General features: G+C 41.4%; 1 protein-coding gene across 2 annotated transcripts in view; it reads left to right on the top strand.

Moving 5' to 3' along the window:
- The window catches only part of Slc44a1 (solute carrier family 44 member 1), a 188,473-nt gene that overhangs the window by 138,983 nt on the left and 24,892 nt on the right, over positions 1 to 24,598 (top strand). The gene's annotated exons all lie outside the window — the stretch shown is intronic.

The following is a 24,598-nucleotide window of genomic DNA, read 5'->3' as shown; positions in this document are numbered from 1 at the left end:
GCATGCAGCTCTGAGCTCTCACAGAGGTTGAGCAGTTCAAAGGAAGCCAGTGTCCTGTGAGGCTGCTTGGCTCCTGCCTTTCATCAGATGCTGTGGGAGTAACCCATGCACAGGATGGTACCTCTTCATGTTATTATTTTAGATGTAGCACATGACAGTGAGGCCTTTAATTTGGTGTCATGCTTCATTTATTGTCCAAATTGTAAGAAACAGTTTTAGGAGTTTCGCTTTCTAGGTTGACTTGAGGATTCTGGAAAAAGAAGAGCTGACCATCAAACCATCAAGGTCTTATCAAGTTTTTAATAGAAATCTTAAAGTTCCTGAGATCTTACCAAGATCCTAGGCCAGGTCTGTCAGCATAGAGCAGCAACAGCTCAGAGAAATTGCCTTTAAGATGAACTGGGGGCTTTTAGTCTTGTGACCTCACAGTGGGAGACATGATGTTAGGGATGTGTGGTCAGTTGCTTTCTCCATCTTCCACAAAGGACTTTTGCAGCTTACAACAAAATAATTTTAATCAATAAGAAAGGAAAAGAGTTATTTAAGAAACCCTGGGCTGAGCATAAGACTACACTTAATTTTTTTTTTTTTTTTTTTTTTTTTTTTTTTTTTTTTTTAACATTTCCAGCAAAGAGAAAAAGTCAATATAGGGACATACATTTTAAATGTTAAGTAAAAGTTACAGCTGCATAGAAGGTGAATAGGAAAGACTGGCCAGAACAGGCTGTAAATATGATATAATAATAGTTAATAGATTAGAATAACTTTCACAGTGTAGTCAGAAAAATGTAAGGGAGGGAAGGAATGTTAACAGCATTATTCCACTTGATAAGTATTCCATACATTTTAAAGGTATAGTAGATGCTTTATTGATTATGTTAACATTGATAGTTGATAGGAACTTGTTAAGATAGAAAGTTGTTCAAATTATTTTTTAAAATTTTGATATATTAATATTCATAGCCAGTGTTTGGGTTTTTGTGTTTTTGAGACAAGGTCTCATTATGTAATATAGACTGTCCTTAAATGCATGATACTCCTGCCTCAAACCTTCTAAGTGATGAAATTCCAGATGTGACACATGGCAATTGGCTAATCTTTGACAAAATTCTATTAATTTTATGATTCTTGAACTCTAAAGTTGTCTGCTGAGTAATTTTGGATTAATTAACACTAGTGGATAGTGTCATTCCCAAAGAGTAAACATGAAATTTTGAGTTTTAAAAATGGATCCAAAATTTACCAACTATGGTTGCAAATAATTTTATAGTTTTCTTTCCAGTGTTTGTGTATCTCACATCCATGAATATTATTTTCAGCAATTTACCTTTATTGACTCTTTCCCAGGCATTTAGTTTTTCAAAGCATCAATTTTCATAAAATTGCTCTGTCATGTTTTTCCTGGTATACAATGGAGCAGTCACCTCACCCAGCATAACATACATCAAAAAACATCTGACTTCTGCCAAGCACACCCCACTATCGCTAGAACAGGCACAGGGCCTAACTCCCTCTCCAGAACGCTGAGCATCCTGTAATTATTAGCTGGACTATTCTGCAAAAGGCCAGAAAGTGTCAGGTAATCTGGCAAGATGGCTAAATGGAAGTCATTACTTAAAATGATAATTATTCTTGTGTTAAAATGATAATTACGCCCTGCGTTGGGAGCTTATGGATAATCCCACTTTGGTTGCTTTTTGTTTTCTTTGCTTGTCTGTGTACATAGAATATTCCTGTGGTTTTTTAATATGAAGAAATCACATTACATTTTTTTTTAAAAAAAAAAAGGCCAGGTAAACTAATAAAACGATAGTAACTAATCTAGTGGACTAGAAGAGAAGGTTCCCAAACAAATCCTTGTTCTGGTAAGAATTTCATAGAAGATCAAGGAGAGGATTTTAAGTAAATGACATTTAGGACCATTAGCTCTCAGTGTGAAAACAAGTCTTAGTCAACTCTAAATATTGTTTGTTTGGTGATTAGGCAAGGGAAGAGTCAAGAACACTAGTCAGGAGGATTTAATAAATTTTGAAGGCTTAGAAAAATTATAAGAAGAATAAGATGGTGAGATTCATATCCGATTTGTGGAAAACATTATGGTAAGGTTCATTCCAGATGCCTTTCCTGAGCATGTCTATCCCAGTGTGTCCAGTTCAGTAAGCATTTCTGAGGCCCAGCAGAGGTATGGGGTCTCAGCCCAGTGGGGGATGAAGCCAGCTGTGGAGTTACAATGAGAAGTCAGGGTGGGGAGCATCAAGCAACTTGCTGAGGTTATCAGTAGACTACCTAAGTCTTGAAGGGTGACTAGGAATTATCTGAATGATGAAGGGGACGGGCCAATAGAACTAAACTAGTGTGATCTGGGATGGAGAAAACAATCACCTAGACAACCGTGGCAATAGAAGGAGAAAAAGTCTGTCTGGGGATGTCCAGAGCAAAGAAGTTGCAGATATGTGACTGTGGTGAAGATAGGGTACACTTGAGTGCTCCAACCTATGCTGAATTGTAGGGGCTCTGAGTAGAGGAGTGGCCTAGGTATATGGAGCCTGGAAAGAGGTAGAAATGGAAGAGGAGACAAGAATATGAAGAGGCTGGAGCAAGGTCTTGAGGAGCTTGAGGCAAGAAGAGGACAACAAAGGGAAATCAGCAGGCATGGCAACTGATTAGTTGTGTACTTTATCAACCCCTCATTTATATACATATATACATACATACATACATACATACGTATTATGTACATACAAACATATGGTAGGTGTGTGTGTGTGTGTGTGTGTGTGTGTGTGTGTAGACTAGAAATCCATGCCAGACATTCTTCCTCTACCCCTTCCCCAATATTTTTGGGACAGGATCTCTTACATGGAGGGCTATCCTCAGGATGATGTGTGCCACCTCTTTTTGTGGGGAGCTGGTGACAGATGACCAAATTCATTCAAGCTCTGGTTCTTTAATTCACTGGCTATTGGAAATGTCTGCCTGTTCTGCTCAAGTCTCTGTTGTAAAGCCTTTGTAATGAAAAAAAAAATCAAGTTAGAGAGAAGTTGCAGGTCTTTAAACTATTTCTCTAGGCTTGAAAGGCCTTCTCCATTGCCTGATGGATGAGCCCTTTAGTATCTGGGCTTCAATTGAGAGTTCCCAAGCTAACCTGACTTAGGTAGCTGCAGGGAGACACCCCTACTCTGCCTTCCTCCTGGTCCCCTTAAATGTTTATTTCTATGTGAAACAGGAATAATTTACTTTTAGTGCATACATGTTTACATATTTATGTCTTCTCCAAGAAGGCATCCATACAGAAAGATTCTTAAAAGAAAAAAGCAGAAGGCAGGCAGGAGTAACAAATGCCCTAAACTCCGGAGCAGATGTGGTCACAGTACATGAAGACATGGGATACTTGAGCTTCCTAGCAATGTCAAGACAAGAGGAACACACTACTGTTTGTAGAATTTTCTTCAGTGGTAGAAGTGAAAACAGCACTCTTCGGAACACTGTCACTACAGAAGCAGCCTGCTCAGAGAGATGGCTCGGTGTGTGTGTGTGTGTGTGTGTGTGTGTGTGTGTGTGTGTGTGTGTGTGTGTGTGAAGTGCTTGCTTTGTGAGACCTGTGTTCAGCTCCCCAGAACTCATGTAAAAGCAGGATATGGCAGTGGGTGCCTGTAAGCTCGGTGCTGGGGGTTGGGGTGGAGATAGGTGGATAGAGGATGCTTGCTGTCTAGCAAGTCTGGGTTAAACAGCAAGCTCCAAGTTCAGTGAGAAACTCTGTCTCAAAAAATAGGGTAGAGAGGGATAGAGGAAGGCTATTTAATAGCACAACTTCTAGCCTTCATATACACATGTGTGGATGTACTCACCTTCACATGTGTGCACACACACAAGTTTTTTGTTTGTTTTTTTAAGCAAGAAGAAAAAAAAGAGCTGCCTAGTCTCTACCTTGCACAAATTCAGTCGGTTTAAGACAGCAAAGAGATAAGCTTATGATTGGCATAGAGTATGCCAGTTACTCTAACAGAGTTAGCTCAGGAGTGCAGGGAGACCCACATGAAGGTGGGTGGGGTAAGGAGGTGGAGATATAGTAAATAAACAGGCCTTTGGGGTGGGATGTTCCAGCAGAAACGTGTGTGTGTGTGTGTGTGTGTGTGTGTGTGTGTGTGTGTGTGTCGGGGGGGGGGTGTTCTATACTAAAGAACATGACTGGGGACGTGAGACTGGAGAAGTCAAAAGAGGACTGATCTCAAAGATTCTGTGGGCCGTCCCAAGAGACTTGACTTTATGATGAAGGAAGTGTGGACTCTGAGCAAGGGGATGATTGACATTTGCATTTGGGTATGGGGGAATCTCTATGTAAGGAGTATATAGTGTTATGATCTTCCCAGTTAGGAAAACTAGCGAGGAGCCTTTTGTAATACGTCAAGTGAGCAAAATGAAGTCTTTAGCTTGGATCCCAGAAACAGAAGGAGGATACAGGGATGTGTGTAGCAGGAATCTTAAAAGTTCTTATTAATAAAATCAAACCCGAGGCGAGTTATTGGGGTCCATGCTGGTAGATCAGAGAGACAGAACAAGCCACAGCTATCTCACCCCCTGGATCCTCAGCTGGTCTTGTCTCCTCAGACTGGAGGCCTCTGAGTCCTCATCCGGAATGGGTCTCAGCTGAATTACTGTTCAAAAGCCTGAATGCTTAACCAGCCAAAATCTTAACCAACCAAAATGCTTCTAGTTTCTGGTCCTCACACCTTATATATCTTCCTGCTTTCTACCACCACTCCCTGGGATTAAAGGCTGGCTTTCTGGGATTAAAGGCGTGTGTCACCATGCTTGGCTATTTCCAATGTGGCCTTGAACTCACAGAGATCCAGAGGGATTTCTATCTCTGGAATGCTAGGATTAAAGGTGTGAGTGCCACCATTTTCTAGCCTTTGTATCTAGTGGCTGTCTGTTCTCTGACCCCAGATAAATTTATTAGAGTACACAATATTTTGGGGAACACAATACCACCACAGATGTGTTTAAGAATGAATGAGATGTGAAATCAATAGAACTGGATGTTCAAAGGGGGTCCAAGATGGGAGTCAGGTGTGATTCTCCAGGTCCTGGTTTCCCTAGAATAGTGAATTTAAAGAGAAAGAACCATGGTAAACCGTTTGTATTAGTTGGAGACAAGATGAAACACCAGCATTGAAACATCTGGATTCATCTTCAATCCTCCAATCCAATTACAGGTTATTATTTGCTTTCTGTGCCTTGGTTTCTATACCTATGCAAGGAAAAATATTCAGCCTGTGCTGTACGATTATTTTGATAGCAAATGTGGAGAGGAGCACACTTCAAAACCAGTTACATACAACAGAATTGGTATCTCCTGATGCCTAAAAGAGCCAGTGTCATATAAAGGAGAGAGAAAGGGGTTGGAGTCATAGATGTGGGATTGAATTTCTTTCTGGCACTTGTATAAACTGTGTGATCTAGAGGAGCTGGGTTCTCTGTCTTCCTTTGTAAAATGAGAATAATAATGTCTTACAGGAATTTGTATAAAGTTTAGTGGTATTCTTTTTCATTCACACAATCATTACCTAATGCATATTCAGAGTCTCTACTGTCTATTATGAACAGAAAACAGAACTGAACAAAGCAAGCTGGAGTCTCTATAGAAAAGCTAATGGTGGGGTGAGGTGACCAAAATGGCAAACTAGGAAGTTCAAAGGCTCTCTCCTTCTGAAGGAATAGTCAGGTTGGCAAAAAACTCTCAAATCAACTTTTGCCAGACTCTGGAAACTTAACAATAGTAATAATAATAAATCATAACTTAAAAGCAGGAAAATGCTAAGTGAAGAAACTTTAATAAAAATACACTCAGGCATTTTAGCTTACCAGCGCAGTATGCCCCACTCAGCGGCAGCTAGGGTGGGGTGGCTTAGCCTGTGTTCTTAGAGTGGCCTGCTGGGGCCACAGTGACCGGTATGGCCCTTTTCTCAAAAATGCTTCTTTGAATGGTGAAGAATCAGCTCCAAGGTCTTTGTTTCACCTTCCTTAGACCCCTCTTAAATCTGAAGCAGTGGCTGCAGGGATGTCTGCTAAAAACACCTAGAGGCAAATACTCTCAGAGAAGTGTGCAAAAGTCTAGTTGTGTGTGTGATGATCTACTCGGGCAAGAAGCAGACAGATGGAAAGCCTGGAGAAAAGGAGTCTAGAGCTGGACAGGGATTGGAAAACAAAATCTTTGACGGCATTCGACAGCATGCTCTTGCATGTGCCCAGAAACTGTAAAGGCTACATGGATGCCTTAGTCTGTCTAGGTCAGTGGTTCTCAACTTTCCTAATGTTGTGACCCTTTAATGTTGTGGTGACCCCCAACCATAAAATGATTTCATTGCTACTCCATAACTGTAATTTTGCTACTGTTAGGAATCGTAATATAAATATTTGGGTTTCCTGATGTCCTGGGTGACTCCTGTGAAAGGGTCATTTCACCCCCCCCCAAAGGGGTCACATCCCAGAACCCCTGGTGTAGGTGCAGGAAAAAAAGAAAACCCTGAAAAGACCTTGAGTAGCTTACCTCTGGGTAACTTTCAGGATGTAAGCAGGAAGTGAAGGCTAAAACAGAGTGGGAAAATAGCCATGCTAAGCATCATGGGAATGCCCACACCCAAAATGAATCTTCAGACTAGGAAATGATGTTTGGGGAGGCTTGAGAGGTCCAACCATTGAAAGAATCTATCACAACACTAGCCGAATAGAGATTTCAGTAACACATACCAGATTTTAGGTTGAATACCATTTTTACCAAAAAATAGTTTAGAGAAGTCACTAAATAAATAACTGCACCCCACGACAAGCATCAATCAAAAAAAAAAAGAGGAATAAATAAGCCTAGGGAGGGCTGGAAGCACAGCTCAGTGAGAAGGATGTTTAACTAGCATTCAGGAAGCCCCGGGTTTGATCCCCAGCCCTACATAAAAACAGGTGTGCTTATACTGGCCTTTAATTCCAGAACTTAGAGAGGGGTGGGAATGAAATTTGGAGAATCAAAAATTCAGGATCATGCTTGGCTACATGGTGAGTTCAGGGCCTGCCTACATGTATATTCTCTCTCTCTCTCTCTCTCTCTCTCTCTCTCTCTCTCTCTCTCTCTCTCTCTCTCTCTCTTCCCTAGAAGAGGTAAAGCCTAATTCCCAGAGTTGTTATAATATTTTAGATATCCACCTTCAACAACAGAAAGAAATAAAGTATAACCTGTTAGTAGGAAAATTTAGTAGAAACTCTGATGCAGCCCAGCTATTGGACTTACAGAGCCTTTAAATGAATTAAAAACAAAACAAACAAGCAAACAACCATAAATCTACACATCCATGAAACTCAACAAGTTCCACGTGGAATATATTCAAAGGGAGCCACTGTAATCAAGTTGTTGATAAAGACAAAAGCAGAGAGAGAATAGTGCCTACAACATGAGTTAAGTAACACGTTATACATAAATAATTCTTAACAAGAAAATATTCCCTGATACTTACCAGCAATTATGACAGCCATAAGACAATGAGATAAAATATTTGTAGTGATGAAGGAAAAATAAAATTCACCAATCCCATGTTGTTTATCCAATAGTACTATTCTTAAGACTAAAGGAAAAACAAGAACACTCCCAAATAAGCAAATCTGAGGACGTTTGTTGCCACCCAAACTACTCTTCAAAGAAAAAATGCTAGAGGGCATCTTTCAGGCAGAAATGAAAAGACAGTGGATATTTACCTTAGCCACATCCAAAGAGAAAGGAAGGAGGGAGAGAGAAGGAGAGAGGAGGGCAGGAAACAGGAGCAGCAGGTGTCTCCACAGAGAAACATAAAAACTACCACTGCCTTTTTCTCCTTTTCCTTTGTCTATATGCCTAAAGCAATAACTATAAATCTAGCCGAACCGGCACCCCCCACCATGCATCACGTGGTAGCACGTGTTCTTCCTAAGCCAGTGGTCAGCAGGAAGTCTATATTTTGTTCAAGTGACAAGTCAGTGAAGTTGAATAGTAAATTAACTTCATGAATCCAAGTTCAGCGCCACTCAGATGCTATGGGAGCTGGAGATGAACTTGGACCTCAGGTCTCAGCTAAGGAAGCTGAACATACAGCAGCCAAGGAAACTGAGTTTATGGCGGGTGGGAAGGCAGTCATGGCCTTCGCTGCATATCCTTAACTTCTATCCTATCAGAAAATTCAAGTCCAGCTAGTACGGACTTTAAAAAAAAAAGAAAGAAAGAAAAGAAAAGAAAAGAAACAAGAGCAGCAGAAAGGTTTTGTGGTCTTTATTGCTCAGAAAAGAGTTCTGCCTAAAGCCAGCTAAACAAAGCTACAGGAAAATAAGCAAAAGGGTCCCAGGCACTACACTCTGAGAGCCGCACGTAAGCAATCCTGGATGGCTTGGCCAATCCAAGGGAGCTAGAACCTGCATGAAACTGGATAGCAGCCGGCCTGTAAAAGCTTATTTGGCTAAAGCACAGCGGAATAATCAGAGACACTATTCGTGGGATGTGTAAGAATCTCGCAAGTAAAGATATTGCTTGGGAAATTTTCTGTTTTTCAGTTATAAACAAAAATGACCTTTAAGTATTGTTCACCATACTGTTTTTTAAGTAATAATGATGGTAACACCAAGAGGGGGGCATACAGAAGCATAAGGAGAATTTTGTATGTTATGGAAACTAAATTGCTGTTATTTCAGACTAATCCATTGCTAACTTGAGATGTTAATTCTAACCACCAGGGCAACATTATGAAAGTGTATTCAGAAAAGGAAATGAGAAAGGAACCAAAGTAATAAAGAAAATTGATTAGCCAAACATAGTGGTACATGGCAGTTACTCCAACATTTAGAAAGTTGAGGCAGGAGGATAATAAATTTGAGGCCAGCCTAGGCTACACAACAAGACCCTATACCAAGAAAAAAATGATAAATTGTTTATTTTTTACAATTTTAGACATATATTCTTATATAATGAATTTTGATCATTTTCACTCTCCATTACCTTCTTTTTCTTCTCTCTCTCCTCATGAAACCCTTCTCTCTCCTACTGCGCTCTCTCTCTCCTACTGCGCTCTCTCTCTCTCTCTCTCTCTCTCTCTCTCTCTCTCTCTCTCTCTCTCTCTCTCTCTCTCTCATGACCCACTGAGTTTAATTAAGGTTGAATATTAGCATGGCGTTATTTCCTAGGCCAGGGGCAACTTACCAGTGGTTCCACCACTGAAGAAATGACGTCCCTCTCCACAGTAACCATCAACTGCCAGTACCTCTCAGGGAGAGGTGGAGTCTCATCAGCCCTTCCCTGGTCCATGAGGAAATGATGGCAGTCTCGGTCTTGTACAGGTTTCGCACAGGGCACTATAGTTCCTGTGAAGTCATAAGTGCAATGGTCATATCATGTCCAGAAAACACTTCACGCACACTTCCTCATCCTCTGGTACTTACAGTCTTTCTGTCTCCTCTCCCACAATGTTCCGTGTGTGTGTGTGTGTGTGTGTGTGTGTGTGTGAGAGAGAGAGAGAGAGAGAGAGAGAGAGAGAGAGAGAGAGAGAGAGACAGACAGACAGACAGACAGACAGACAGACAGACAGATATCCCATTTAGGGCCAAACACTTAGCAGCCATTTATTTTCATCACTTTTACCAGTTATGAGTCTGCATTAACCGCTAACCAGTACAAACCAAAGCTTCTCTGACCCAGGCTGAGAGCAGTACTAATCTATGGGTTCAAGTAAGCACACAAACAACAAAACAATTTTCTCTTTGAATACACATGAAAGAATGCAGTAAGTAGTGGGGGACTGAGAGACACAGAAGCTTATATACACAGAAAACAAAGAACAAAACATCAGAAGGACGCTCTTTCTCATGGGTGATTATTTTGAATACAAATGGATAGAGCTTTCTAGTTAAAAGTCAGAGTCAGAGGGATGGATGTGTTAGGAAGAACATAATATCACCACATGACATCTCCAAAGGACTCAGTTTAGATCCAGAGTACATTAATTTGATAGAAACAAGAAGGCTAAAAAAATACATTCTGTGCAAGCCGTAACCAAAAGCAAGCTGGTATTAAGACAAAAGTGGATGTTACTAAAGAATATTTTATAATGATAAAATGTACGAACTGTTGATAACATAAAGCAATGATAGACATACGCACACTTGATAAGAGAACCCCAAATCCATGCAGCAGGGCTGAGGAGATAGCTCATTCAGTAAAATGTTTGCTGTACAAACAGAAGGACCTGAGTTCAGTCCCCTGGCTTCCACACCACAAGCCAGATGTGATTGCATGCACTTGTAATCCTGGTGGTACTGGGGAGGTAGTGGCAGGTGGATCCCTGGCCTACCCTGCTTCAAGTTACAAGTCAGTGAGAGAACCTGTCTCTAAAAACAAGTTGGAAGGCACCAGAGGAACACATCCAGGGATGACTTCTGACCTCCACATGCATGTGCACATATATATCTATATGCACACATGTGTATGCACATGCACACATCTGCATACATCTGCACACATTATCATGTGCGCGCGCGCGCATGCGCGCACACACACACACACACACACACAAGTTCAAAAAACAGAAACTGATAGAATTAAAGGAAGAAGTGGGTGAATCAACACTCATAGGTGGGATTTCATTCCTCCATTTTCAGTATGGATAAACACTAGACCGAAGATCAACAAGGAAACAGAAGAGTTAATAGCATGAAACAACCAGCTAGCCTATGTGCCTTTAGCATGCCCTGCTCCACAGTGCTGTTTGCTACAGAACCTGGAACACTATCTTAAACTGTAAAATAAGTCATAAAAAGTAACAGGAAACTGTAAAAGGTTTTATTATAGAAAGTATGTTCCAGGTCAAAAAAAGGAATGAAATTTGAACATTAACAAGGAGCTTTTGTAAGTGTACATGTCTGTGGAAAATGGAAAACACACTCCTCAATAACCACTTAAAACACAAGGGAAATAAGAAAATATTCAAAGATAAAGAAAATGATGCAATATACTTCAAGTGATGAAAGGCCCCTAAGTCAGTACATGCAGGGAATATAAAGCCAACTGCCAACATTCAAAAGGATGTCAAAACATTAATCTTAATTGCCAACAAAGTAAATCCAAAACAGTCAGAAGAAAGAAAATAAAGGTTAGAGTGAAAATCAAGGAAAGGAATTAAGTAAATGAAAGAACAAAATGACAGTTCTCTTGTAAAGATGAAAAAAAAATACCTACCAGACTTTTAAATGGCTTGACCAAGAAAAATTAACATTGAGAGTTTTTAAACTCTTTCAGAATGTAGAAGAGGAACATATACTTTAATAACCAAGTCAAAGACATCACAAGAAAAAAATCTATAGATCATTACCCCTTGTAATATAGATAGGAACATTTCTAGTAATAAGCAATGAAGCCCATTGGCATATCCCAAGACCTCTGTGCCAAGCCAAGTGAGATTTATCCAGGAAAATGCAAAAGTGAGCAAAGCAGATTCATAAGGTGGAGGAGTGTCCAACATGACCCACTGTGGATCTAGAGAAGGCTTTCGATCGAATTCATAGTCCTCCCATTACTGCAAAAGAAACCCTCAACAAATTGGGAGCAGAAGGGGACTCCCTCAGCCTGTTGCAGGATATTTATGAAAACAAAAACCAGATAAATAACATCACAGATAGTGATGAAAGACTCAAAGATCCATCCAGATCAAGAAGTAAAAGGAATGCCATTTCTATTCAGTGTTGTACTACTGAGGACTTTTTACAGGAAAATTAGATAAGAAAACTAAGTAAAGAAATAATAACTTCAAAAGAATGATTAAAACCCCTTTATTGGGTGGCATCATGTGAAGGAAAGTCATAAAGAATTCATACATAACAAAACTTAAAATTGATAAGTACACATTGAAAGATGCAGGGTCAACCCATATATAAACCATCTTTGTTTCTACACACAAGCAGTGGACAGTACGAAAAAGAAATTAAAATAGTTTCATTTACTTCAAAAGAAATAAAATTGATAGATAAATTTAGCCGAGTTGATGCAAGCCATTTGTATGGAAGTTACAAACAGAATACTTCATCATTTAGAAAAATTTACATGGCAGTGCTACCTACAATAAGCCACGTAGTTACTGCAGTTCAGTTTCTCCTTACTCTTTCAGAAATGAAAGCTGATGATATGAAAATTCATTAGGAATTACAACAAAACCCATATAGTTGAAACTGTCTTCAATTCCAATAGTAAGTTTGGAAAAGCATCACTTTCTGATGTCAAAACCCACTAACAGGCTAAAATAAGGCAATGAGGTACTGACACAGGCTAGAAATTGAAGGAGTAGAGTTAAAATACGGGGTAAAACTGTGTTTGTAATCAACTGATTTTATTAAGGACTAGTGGATGAAAGATTGTCACTAATGTCAATAACCGTCACTTTTACAACTAGATAGCCATAGGCAAAACCATTAAGTTGGTTTCTCCACCTTATGTTTATATATATATATATATATATATATATATATATATATATATATATATATAATGGAACAGATACCCAAATCTAAGAGCTAAAACTAATAAACCACGAGAAGAAAAATAAGGCTAAGTCCTTGTGACATTGGTTTGACCATGGTTTCTTGGCTCTGAAACCAGAAACAAAGTAATAAATGAAAATAAGTAAATTGGACTTCATCAAAACCAAAAAGTTTATGATTCAAAAGTCAATTAATGGGACTGATCTTTGGCTCAGTTACTGAATTTATCTGCTGTATAACCATGAAGACCTAAGTTCAGATTCCCCAGAATCCATGTAAAAAGCCAGGCATAGGGGCACGTACCTGTAACTTCAGCTCTGGGGGATTAGAGACAGATGGATGCCTGAAGCCCATTGGCTGGCCAGCCGACCTGAATCTATGAGCTTCAGGTTCAAAGAGAGAACCTGTCTCAAAGTAGTGAGTGTGTGTGTGTGTGTGTGTGTGTAAAACTATGGAGTATGATTGAAAAAAAAGACATCCAACATCTCCCTGTAGTCTCCATGTGCATAAGCACACTGTAGTCTCCATGTGCATAAGCACACAGGTGCACACACACCCACATATCACACTTCTACACTATCAACTACATACACCATACACACACACACAAAAGAGCAGAGTATGAAAACACAACCCCACCAAATGGAAGGAAGGTATTTGCTCATCCTATACTGACCAGATTCTAAAAGCCACATGTATAAAGAACTCCTACAGTTAACAGAAAGACAACCCAAGATGAGAAAAGGACTTGAATAAACATTTCTTCAAAAGATTTTTTTAATGGCATGAAGAACATTAAAGGTGCTGAACTTCATTACCATGACAACAGCAGTGCAATACAACCTCATACCTACTAGACGGCTATAATCTCCTAGATGCTAACAGGTGCTGGCAAGGACAAGGAGAGATGAGAACCCCCCTGCGACGCTGCTGGTTTAGCTGTTCTCAGTCCGTTAAACCCAGAATTACTTATGACCCAGCAATTATACCTCGGTATATACCCAGAGTAATTGAAAATGTGTTTGAAAAAAAAAAAAAAAGCTATACAGAAGTCTTCACAGCAGCACTATTCACAATAACTAAAAAGTGCAACAACTCATTGTCGTCCAGCTGCCAAATGACAAGATGAAGTACCTACCTCCACACAGTGAAAACTTCAACCATAGAGAGGAGTAGGGGGCAGTGAGTAAACTCAGAGGGTAAAAGTTCATGCTATGCAAGCTTGATGGCTGGATTCAGTCCCTGGAACTCATGGTGGAAAGGGAAGACTGGTCTCCTGACAGTAGGCCTCTCTCTGACCTCTACATGAACACTGGCATGCATGTACTCCCCCAACATTATACATACACATGATAACACTAAATAATTTAAAAAGGAATTCATTATGGATACATCGTATAATATGAATAAACCTCTAAAGTACACTAAAGAAACCAGACACAACATGAGACCCATTGTCTGATTCCATGTATATTAAGGGTCCAAATTATGCAAAGTTCATAGAGTGAGAAAGTGTGTCAGCACTTGTCATAACCTTTGAAGAAGGAAATAGGGGGTCACTGTGTGATAGGTGTAGGGTTTCCTGTGGGGTGATTAAAATATTCTGGAGTGAGATAGTACTATTGGTTACATAACTACATAAATGTATTGAATGTCCCCAAATTGCACACTTTAAAATGGCAACATTTATGTTATATAAGTTTTTCCAGAAAACATAAAAGCTAATGGCACTGTTAGCTATTATTTTCAGCTTTTTTAAAATAATTTGAGTTACAGAGAATTAGGATGAAAATATAGAGTTATTTTGACGTCTTCAGATTCCCTGCATGTGTTTTGTTACATTTGCTTTACTGTTCTTCCCCCAGCCCCATCTCTCCCCGTCTCCCTTTGTTCACAGGCCTTCTTTTAATTTTCATACTAACGTCTTTTTGTTTTTTTGATGAGGAAAGAAAACAGAATGGTCTAGTCAGTGCTCCAGTCTGGGGTCACACTTGGAATTTAATATCCCATTCACGTCCTTTCATTTGGACTGGTTCCCTGGCCCTTCGTTACCACTCACGGCGGCACTTTTTAAAGAACCAGGCCATTTGGTTTATAGAATATTCTTCCATTTGAGCTGTCTTAAGTTACCTCATAATTAGATCTTGAAGCAAAGCAGTTCTGGCAGCTGCGCCGTACACCGTGTCCTCAGCACTTGAAGTCAGGGGCCTACCTGTCCCGTCTCCATGACTGACCACATCGTTCAGGTGGATGGTCTTGGTCTCTGTGCTGCAAATAAACTGTTACCCTTTGTAGTTAGTGCCTTCAAGGGAGATGTTTTGAAGCTAAGTAAACGTCCCATTTCTCGTTGTCCTGGTTAGGTTCTCTGTTGCTGTGACAAACACCATGACCAGAAACAACTTAGCCCAAGACCCGATTTATTCGGCTTATAGATTACAGTCCATCATCCAGGGAAGTCACGGCAGGAATTCCAAGAGGCTCACACAGAAACCACAAAGGAATGCTGGCGCTTGGTGCACTTCCCCTGGCTTGCTGAGCTACCTTTCTGATGAGGCCCAGGCTCAACTGCCTCGGGGTAGCGGGGTAGCGCTGCCCCTGGTGGACTAGGTCCTCCCACATCAATTAGCAATGGAGGAAATGCCCCATAGACATCTGTTGGAGACAGTTTCTCAACTGAGATTCCCTCTTCCCAGCTCTGTCTAGGTTTGTGTCAAGCCGACATAAACGATGGCACTCATCATCCCTTCACCCACCACCATCAGCATCTACTCATATAGTTCTTAAAAGAAAAAAAAAAATGTGACAGTGGCTCTCGCCAGACGGTAATTTGCTGGTTCCCTTGTTTTTCCTGCGTTAACTCTGTGGTGTTCTGCTGGAAGGAAGCGCTTCCCTTGCTCTCCGGCTTGTTATTTAGTCATCACATAAATGCGGTAAACACGTTAGTATTCTGCAAGTGTATAATTGGATGAAGAATAAATATCAAATCTTGGATTTTCTTCATGACTGTCATTTATTTTTATGCCCAAATCATCTTGAATTTGCCTCATAAGAGCTGATTTGTGTTGGCTCCTGTCCTTTTGACCTCTCCTGTCACTCATTAACTTCTTCCTTCTTTGACCACCAGATGTCCCGCCCCTCTGTATGTCCCCTGTGTTAGCTCAGTCATCACCCAAGTCTTCAAGGTCAAATTCCCTTCAGTAGAAACTGGGATTTAGAAACCAAAGGCTCGCCTTATTGTTGTAGCTCTTACTGAGAAATCAAAAAACACTGAGTTTCTGCCTGAATGACCTTTGAAAGCTCTCATTTAAACCCTTCGCTTATTTTTCTTGGTTGTTGTTTTTGTTTGTTGTCCCAAGAATGGGGCTCAGGGCCTTCAAGTAAGCATTCTACAATCAAGTTGAACCCCATCCCTTTAACTAGACGGACAGTTCATGAAAACACTATAGAGAAAGGAGGCCTTTTCCTGTTTCCTTGTGCTATATCAATATGAATACTTTTACACTTTTTATCTTAGTCCACTTTGTGATACTCCAACAGATACCTGAAACTTCTAGAAAAAGAGACGCTTCTTTTAGTTCCAGAGGCAGAGAAGTCCAATGTCAGAGCTCAGCATCTGGTGATGGCCTTCACACTACGTCTTCTGATAGTTGGAGGTAGATGACAAGATAATAAAAATGAACTCATTCTTTTTTGTTTATTTGTTTTTTTGGGTTTTGTTTTTGGGTGTGTCTATGCAGCCCTGACTATCCTGGAACTAACTCTGTATACCAGGCTGGCCTCAGTCTCAGAAATCCAACTGCCTCTGCCTCCTGAATGCTGAAATTAAAAGTGTGTCCACCACTGCCCAGCCACAAACTCATCCTTTTTTTTTTTTTTAATAAGGAATCCATTCCTGCAGTAAATGAACTCACTCCCACAATAATGCAATTAATCTATCTGTGGCCTAATAACCTCTTAGCAGGTCCACCTCTTATCACTATTGCAGTGAGGGTTAAGTTTCCAGAACATTTTTAGGGTGCACATTAAACTTTTCCCTTCTAGTCCTGCAAAGGAATAACCGTGTGTAAAAATTGCAAACACACAGTGTATCACTTATGGCTTCCTTTTGTCACTCATACTAAATCCTAATTGCTTCTTCATGTTGTTGTAAGAGCTCCCTTGTCTCTTCTACAGGATGGGCTGGAGTCTCGATGAGCTTCTGAGCCCCCTGCACCAACTCCTACTTCTCCATGTGTACAGTAGGTGGATGTTGTAGTTTTATTCCTGTTTCTGTGGTAAAGTACCCTGACAAAAGCAACTTAGGGGAGGAAACATTTCTTTGGCTTGGCTTACAGTTTCAGGTTATAGTCCAGCATTGAGGAGAAATCAGGGCAGGAACTCAAGCAGCTGGTCACATCATATCTACAGTTAAGAGCAAAGACAATTGATGCATCATTGTTTGTTTGGAACTCAAGCAGCTAGTCAATCGTGTCTACAGTTAAGAGCAAAAACAATTGATGCATCATTGTTTGTTTGAAACTCAAGCAGCTAGTCACATTGTGTCTACAGTTAAGAGCAAAGACAATTGATGCATCATTGTTTGTTTGGACCTCAAGCAGCTAGTCACATCATATCTACAGTTAAGAGCAAAGACAATTGATGCTTTTAGCTGTCTTTCTCCTCTTACATTGTTCAGGACTAGGGGAGGATGGTGCCACCCACAATGGGATGCTTCTGTCTTCTTATGTCAGTTAACGGTCCAGACAGTCCCCACAGACTGCACTAGAGAATTCCTCACTGAACTTTCTTCCCTGGTGATCCTAGATTGTGTCGAATTCACAGTTAAAACTAACCAGCACAGCAAGACCAGTAGGTTTAGCTGCTGAAACAGCCCTGACATACTGGCATCAATGTTTTTCTGCAGTTGAGTTTGTTCATTCACCTACATTCCTAAAAGTGAAAACATAATACTTTTAAAAAAGTTTTTTCCCCTTCACCTTTTTCTTACTTCTGAGGCTTCACATTTCTTCCTTCGTTGTAGATAGCCTGGAACTCCAATAATGAGTTGAAGTTCCATGGACCATCAGCAAAGCAGTAAAGCATCCTATGCCTGTCAGATGCCAGGCTCTGTGTTATGAGGTGCATTTATGTGTGGTGTGTGCATGTCTGAGTCCTAAAAACAAAACATACAAAATCTTAGCTGAGCAAAACAGGAGGTAAAGGATGTTGTCCTGTGGCAAATGGTAGATCCAGAACTCGACCTGTCTTTTTTCTTTTTTTCATCTATTTCACACCCCAGCTGCAGTCTCACCCTCCATTCCCCCCCTTCCAGTTCCTCTCCCCCATTCCCTCCCTCTCACTCTCAATCCCCTCCGTCCCCATCCTCCACCTGTCTTTCCTGCTGCAGAGCTTTGGAACCTGTCCCCTGCTCGGGTGCTCTACAGGGCCATGACTGGGCTGTCATACTTGGGCACATTTCCCATACTTCTGCAAATTAAGCCTCATGTTGGGGCCTGACCCTTTTCATCCTAATTATAAAGGACAAGACTCCAAAAACGGACTTGAGAAGAAATGTGGGCAAAATAGTTGTCAATTGAAGGACCGAACCATAGGGTGCTCCAGTGGAGAAGGTAGACTCTTGATATATGTAATGAAAATTCCAATGTAGCAGTTGCCAAAAAAAGACAAGAAGTTTCTATCCCCACCTTGTCTGAAGGCAGTTCGTGGTGCAGTTAATTAGGAACTTGTCTTCCAAATGTGGCTGTGTCTCTTATGACCTTGGCCCCTGGGCTTTGTTTTCTAACCTATGTAATGGGATGATAATGTCTTCAGAGAGCTTTGTGAGTATTAACTACATTATTATGTGTAAAGGACCTAAGACAGTGCATAGTAAGTATGAGCAATGATAATGCACAATAAGTATGAACTCATATTCTTGGCCTTGGCTTTGGAGAGTTTTTAAGATTTATAGTATTGGTGTGAATAAAGAATTGGAGTTGCCAAGTCTACATTTTATCTCCTGGATCCTTTTCCTTGGTCTTTGAGGGTAACAGTCACCTGATTTCTAAAAGAACACAGTCACTCCAAACAAGGACTGCTTTTCTCAGACTGCTTTGCAGGTAAATTCTGACGGTGTGACTCAGATCCAGTGGGACGTGAGTGGCAATGACAGGTAACTGCTAGGAAATGCCTTTAAAGAACCATTGCCCTTTGATGGCTTGAATTCAGACATGGCAGCGAGAAGCCTCACAGCCCTCCTGGATAATGAAATAAACTTGAACCTAGAAAACACACAAGATGAAGCGGTCAGAAGGTGCCTGGGTGCTGGCTTGGGATGTCAGCTGTGGTCTGCTGACCACTGTCTATGGGAACCAACCATGGTTTGGGGGGAATTTCCATTGTAGCTGAACACAGCCCTCACCAATATCCCAAATATAGCCTCATTTTAAGGTGATTTAGCAGTATAAATGCTGATTACATAGTTCATTCAATAACAGCACAGGTGCAGTGGACTAAATCTAACAGCCTGGCGTTTAATGGTGGTGATGCTTGTGCTTCCATGGGTCCATAAAGCCAGCTCACGATGGACAAATGAGGCCCGTATGCCCCGGGGATCTTGCGAATGAGGTCGGTTTTATTAAGGAGGTGGTGGAGTTCCATCACAGCGTAAAGACGCTAGGCTGTGTGTCCCCTGTGTTCCTATGCTTTCCCATTACGCATCTGAATTCAAGGCACACTGTGTATGAACCGACAGTGGGTGTTTGAGCTTGGGTAATTTTTAGGCTCTGTAAGCAGCACATTGGACAGCAGGAGGAGAGAGATGACTGCAATACTTTTTGTAGGTCAGCCTGTACCTGAACATAAACAAATGGGATGCTTGCAGAGCATGCCTGGGAAAGACATCTGCTTGAAAAAGAGACATGCTAGAGAGGAGACATTGTGTCTGATAGGATGATATGGGAAAATAAAGTTTCTGTAATCTCATCCCAAAGAGTTGGGTGATGGCAAAGACATATTTCTGTTTCAGCTGTCAATTAACACGTTAGTCATCCGTTTCTCGCTGGCTGTGGTGGTGACTGCTAATTGTCCTACCCAATGTCAGTTGTGCCCTTCTTCTTCATGAATATAACCCAGATGCCATGCCAATGGGCCAAGTGCAACACCCTATCATTGTTCCCTGAGGCTCGAGGTGGTCATCTGACTAATGAGATGCAAGTTTTGTCTTCCTGACATAGGCGCTTCCTGTTTTTTATGTTTTTTGCTACTGCTGGAGGGACAGCAATAATCTTACAGGCCAGACACTGACAATAACAGCTCCGGAAGATGGGGCATCTGCACAGAGCTCTCCAGATCTGGCCTTGCTGACTTTGGGCTGGCTCCAGACTCATGGATCCTGTATAAGCCACCATAACGGGATTCGGTTTGGTGCAGCTGACACCAGGTCAGTCTTAGAAACTGTGCTCAGGCCTGAGGGACAAAAGGCTCTCTGGTGGAGACTCAGGCATTTCCCTTTTATCAAACAGGACGTGAGAAAAACTCGAAACTAGGGCCGTCCCCAGCCTGACTTAGCTCTGGGGAGAAAGTGAAGCCCTGGACTCTGGGGAGTACTGTGGCCCTGGCTGCAGACGGGAATTCTCATTATTGAGCAAAGAGTGAAAGGTTTCTTCGGTGACTGCAAACTTCGTTCTAGTGTAAGGAATTTTCTAATGGTCAGGAAATTAAAAAAATGTAGGTGGACTCAGGGTGTGCTGAGTTTTGTTCACTGAATAGTGATTGGTTTTTTTTTTGTTTTTTTTTTTTTTTTTTTTTTTTTTTTTTTTTTTTTTTTTTTTTAACCCATGATCGCCATTCAGATGCACGCTTTTTATTCAAGTTTCTAACACTGAATTCCCTTTCATCCTCCCTGGGTAGCCATATAATGGAAATTTTAAGTTCCCAATGGAATTTTTGTTTGTATTTCATTTGTAGCAATGTAAATTACCTCCCACCTGTGTGTGTGTGTGTGTGTGTGTGTGTGTGTGTGTGTGTGTGTGTATACGCACATGTGTACCAGAAGTCAACTTCAGATGTTTTCCTCAGAATGCTTTCCATCTTGTGTTTTGAGAGAAACCTCATTAGCCTAGAACTTGTCAGCTGAAGTGGACAGGCTGGTCAGAGACCCCCAGTGATCTGCCTATCTCTGCCTCCCCAGTGCTGGGGTTATAAGCATATCTTACCCCTGCCCCCCACACCATCTTAGTTTGGATTACTATTGCTATGATGAAACACCATGACCAAAAGCAAGTTAAGGAGGTTTATTTAGCTTTGCTTATACACCCATAGACCATCATCTAAGGAAGTCAGGGCAGAAACTCAAACAGGGCAGGAACCTGGAGGCAGGAGCCGATGCAGAAACCATGGAGGGGTGTTGCTTACTGGCTTGCCCATCATGGCTCAGCCTGCTTTCTTTCTTACAGAACCTAGGACTACCAGGCAAGGGATGGCATCACCCATAATGGGCTGGGCTCTCCCCCATTAATCACCAATTAAGAAAATGCCCTTATAGGCTTCCCCACAGCCCCATCTTAGGGGGAAGCTCTTAATTGAGATTCCCTTCTCTCAGATGACTTTAGTTTGTGTCCAGCTGACAAAAACAAAAACAAAAAAAAACCCTCTCATTGTCTCTCCCTGTCTCTCTATCTCTGTTTCTCTCTGTGTCTCTGTCTCTGTCTCTCTCTTTCAAAGTATATGTGTATATCTGTGAGTGGCCTCGTGTTCCTGAGTGTCAGTTCTCACAGAATCCAGGAAGAGAACATTGGATACTAACCATGGAGCTGAAATTACAGGTGGTTGTGATCTGTGTGCTGGGAATCAAACTGGGGTTCTCTTCAAGAGCAGGAGGCACCCTTTCTCACTAAGCCATCTCTCCAGCCCCTCTGAGTTCTCGGGATTGAGCTCAGATATCCATGCTTACACAGCAATCACTTCACTGACCGAGCTGTCTCCCAGCTCACCCCAACAGTTTATGCTACCAGAGCCGTCAGTAATACACAACAACATGTTGATTTTCAGATACTAATGGATTTCTTTTTTAGATCTGTGTTTAAAGCCATAGTAACAAGATTTATTCCCACTACATTGTTTTACCTTTATGTCCAGTAAACTGGCCATTAAGAATCAAATGTTTTGGCAGCATTTCTGTAAATACATGAATAGTCTTTATGGGGAAAAAAAGCTCATTTTCTTCACATAGCGGAAGCCAGGCTCTTTGATGGGTGGATTCAAGAGAAGCTGAGTCTTTATTGAATTTGATGATTGATCCCTTAATCAAACCCGAGCTCAGAGGGTGAGCTTCATGACTTTGTGGAAGTACCCAGAGATTACTAGCAAGTTGTAAGGGCTCAACAGATGTTTGTTGAATGAATTAAAGAACAAACAAGTCCCTTGGTAGCCTGACTGACTATCTCATGAGTTGAGACTGTGAGACAATGATGTTTAGTATTATAGGGAGCAAATCAGTGTTTATAAACCCATATAATAACGGAGTGCAGGGAACAGAAAGAGTAATACTTAGAATGAAAATTGTGACTGCTGAGTCAGTCAGAATCTCTGCAGCTAGAGACACAGGAATGCACATCTTAACAACCCTTGCCACACACAAGCCAGCCCAGAGACTTCTGCACAGTCAACTTTGAGAACTATGACATCCATACTAGCTGTTCAACTGAAACCTCCACATACAATGTGACCTTAGCATGAGACTGGAATTGCAGCTGGAGTGAGATCTTTGGACCATCCTTTAGCAAATGTGCTTTTCTCTGGTGACACCTGCTGGTAGAGAGTGATAAATTGACAAACTCAGACCGAAACTACATTATCTTTCCTCTCACTGGTGTTTAAATGCTAATGGTGACAGCTAAATCTTCCTGAAGCCCCATGTGTCCCAGAATTCTAGGTTTCAGATTTGTATCTTGTCTTTGCTCGCTTGTGAATAGAATCCATTAGTACATGCTTGAAGGGTATTATCCTTCAATTAATTACCTTACTTGTTTTTGTTGTTATTTTTCACATTACATATTCCTATACTGTGCTCCTTACCAACTTTGGGATTTTCACTAACTTTTTAACTAGGGAATTTATTACCAGTAGTTGTTTTAGGGAAATAATAAGATAATCTTTATTTCTTGTTAAAGATGCCTAATGAGATAAAGAAAAGAAAGAACAATTGTCCTTTGAATTCTTAGAGATGGAAATGTGAGTCGGGGTGGGAACAGTCCACCCTTTGGGGGAGACAATGGGGTTAACTCGCCTCTCCCTTTACAAGGCAAAAAGGACCTGGTGATGTGAGGCCTGGGAAGGCTTTGTTCTTGCAGATCCACACAGACATCTGGATTAGGGGAGCCCTGGTTTGCACTAAGGGAGGCAGGCGTGAGACAGCACCTGTGGCTCATGAGAACCCTATGGACAACATCCTCCTGAAAGTGATGAGAGAGGAAGCCCCAAGTCAGGCCAGGCCCCACCTTCTGCATACACCTCGTCCCATGGGCAGTGTGTGACCACAGTGAGTTGGAATTGATGGCATGCTTTCTAAGTGGACTGTTTCCTCCTTTGGGATATCAGCGCAAAGTACAGCTCCTCCTGTTCATGCAACAGTGGCCGAATGCAGCTGAGCAGGTTAAGTAAGATTAACTCTTGGTTAAGATTGTATCTGATAGTCAATAGTGGAGAATTCCATGCAGATTCAACATAAAAATTCCCAGGCCATTTAGCAAGTCTCTTGATTTTGGATAATGAGATGCAGCCTGTGTGCTGGAACAGGGAGTTCTTTGATGTGAGTGTTTAACAGAAATGAATGTCCATAGCTTTTGTTTCAGAGTTTCTGTACTTTCTCTTCTCCCTGTCCTGGCAGGGTCCCATACCCAGCATTGCACACCACATAGAATGTCAGGAAATCCTGTAGCCATCCTCACTGAGATCCATCGGAATCCAAGACATGAAATAATTTATGATTTGTGTGCCTAATTTTAAACTTTTAAGAATAATAAGTGGGGGTTGGAGATAGCTCAGCGGTTAAGAGCACTGGCTGCTCGTCTAGAAGTCCCAGGTTTGATTCCCAGCACCCTCATCTTGGCTAATAACCATCTGTAACTCCAGTCTCAGAGGATCCAAGTCCCTCTTTTAGCTTCTGTGGGCACCAGACCTGCATGTGGTACACAGATATACATGTAGGCAAAACACTCATATACATAAAAATAATAAATAAATAAAAGGGTAATAAGTGATTTTGAGTGTGTTTCCACAACAGGGTGATTTGCTCTCTTGGGAGATGCCCACATACATACACTCAGTCCTCCTTTCTGGATGATGGACAAGCTGTCCTGTTTTCTCTCCTTCCTCCCACCCTGCTTGGACTTCAGCAATATCATGTATGTCTTTCACTTGGCATGGCAGGGCAAAGGCATCATGGGAATCTCATGAATTTGAATTTGGATCTTGCCAACCCCATCACTTTGGCCATCACTTTCCTCTTTACCAGGCGAAGGGAACTAATGCTGCCTTGAGGATTTAGTTGGGGAAAAGATGATGAAATGCAGAGTGTCCAACACAGAGTGAGTCCTTAGTGAAGCTAGCTAAGTTCAAGTAGCGCATCTCCCTTCTCCCCTCCCTTGGTGCAGTGAGGCTTCAGAAGGCCAGTCAGTGCACAACCTTGGTCCTGCAACTGTGGTAATTGTCCCATAGTCCACACTGCTCTGTGCTGTTCCCCTAGGCTTGCCTAGGACAGATTAATTAAGTAACTACTCTTCTTTGCACAGATGTTCAGTCCCTATCTCTCTGTAAGGATTTCAAGGTCTTTCCAGAATGGAGTCTGACAGTCATTAACCAGCCCCCCTGCACACCCAAGAGGTCTCTAGTCTGTCAATATTTACTCGCCCGACCTGGGCCACTGCTCTGATGTGATTCCCCAGAGCTAGCATTTCTGGCCTATGGACCAGGTTGTTCCAGCTATACAGATAAGCGGCTTGTGTCTGACTGGCCCCAGCCCCAAATCAGGAGAGGGTCTCAGCCTCTCCTGCTCAAGCATGACCTTCTTATTGGCAGATAT

Source organism: Peromyscus leucopus, chromosome 2 (assembly GCF_004664715.2).
Source record: "Peromyscus leucopus breed LL Stock chromosome 2, UCI_PerLeu_2.1, whole genome shotgun sequence".
Taxonomy (NCBI): Eukaryota; Metazoa; Chordata; class Mammalia; order Rodentia; family Cricetidae; genus Peromyscus; species Peromyscus leucopus.
This window is presented reverse-complemented; position numbering and strand designations above follow the sequence as displayed.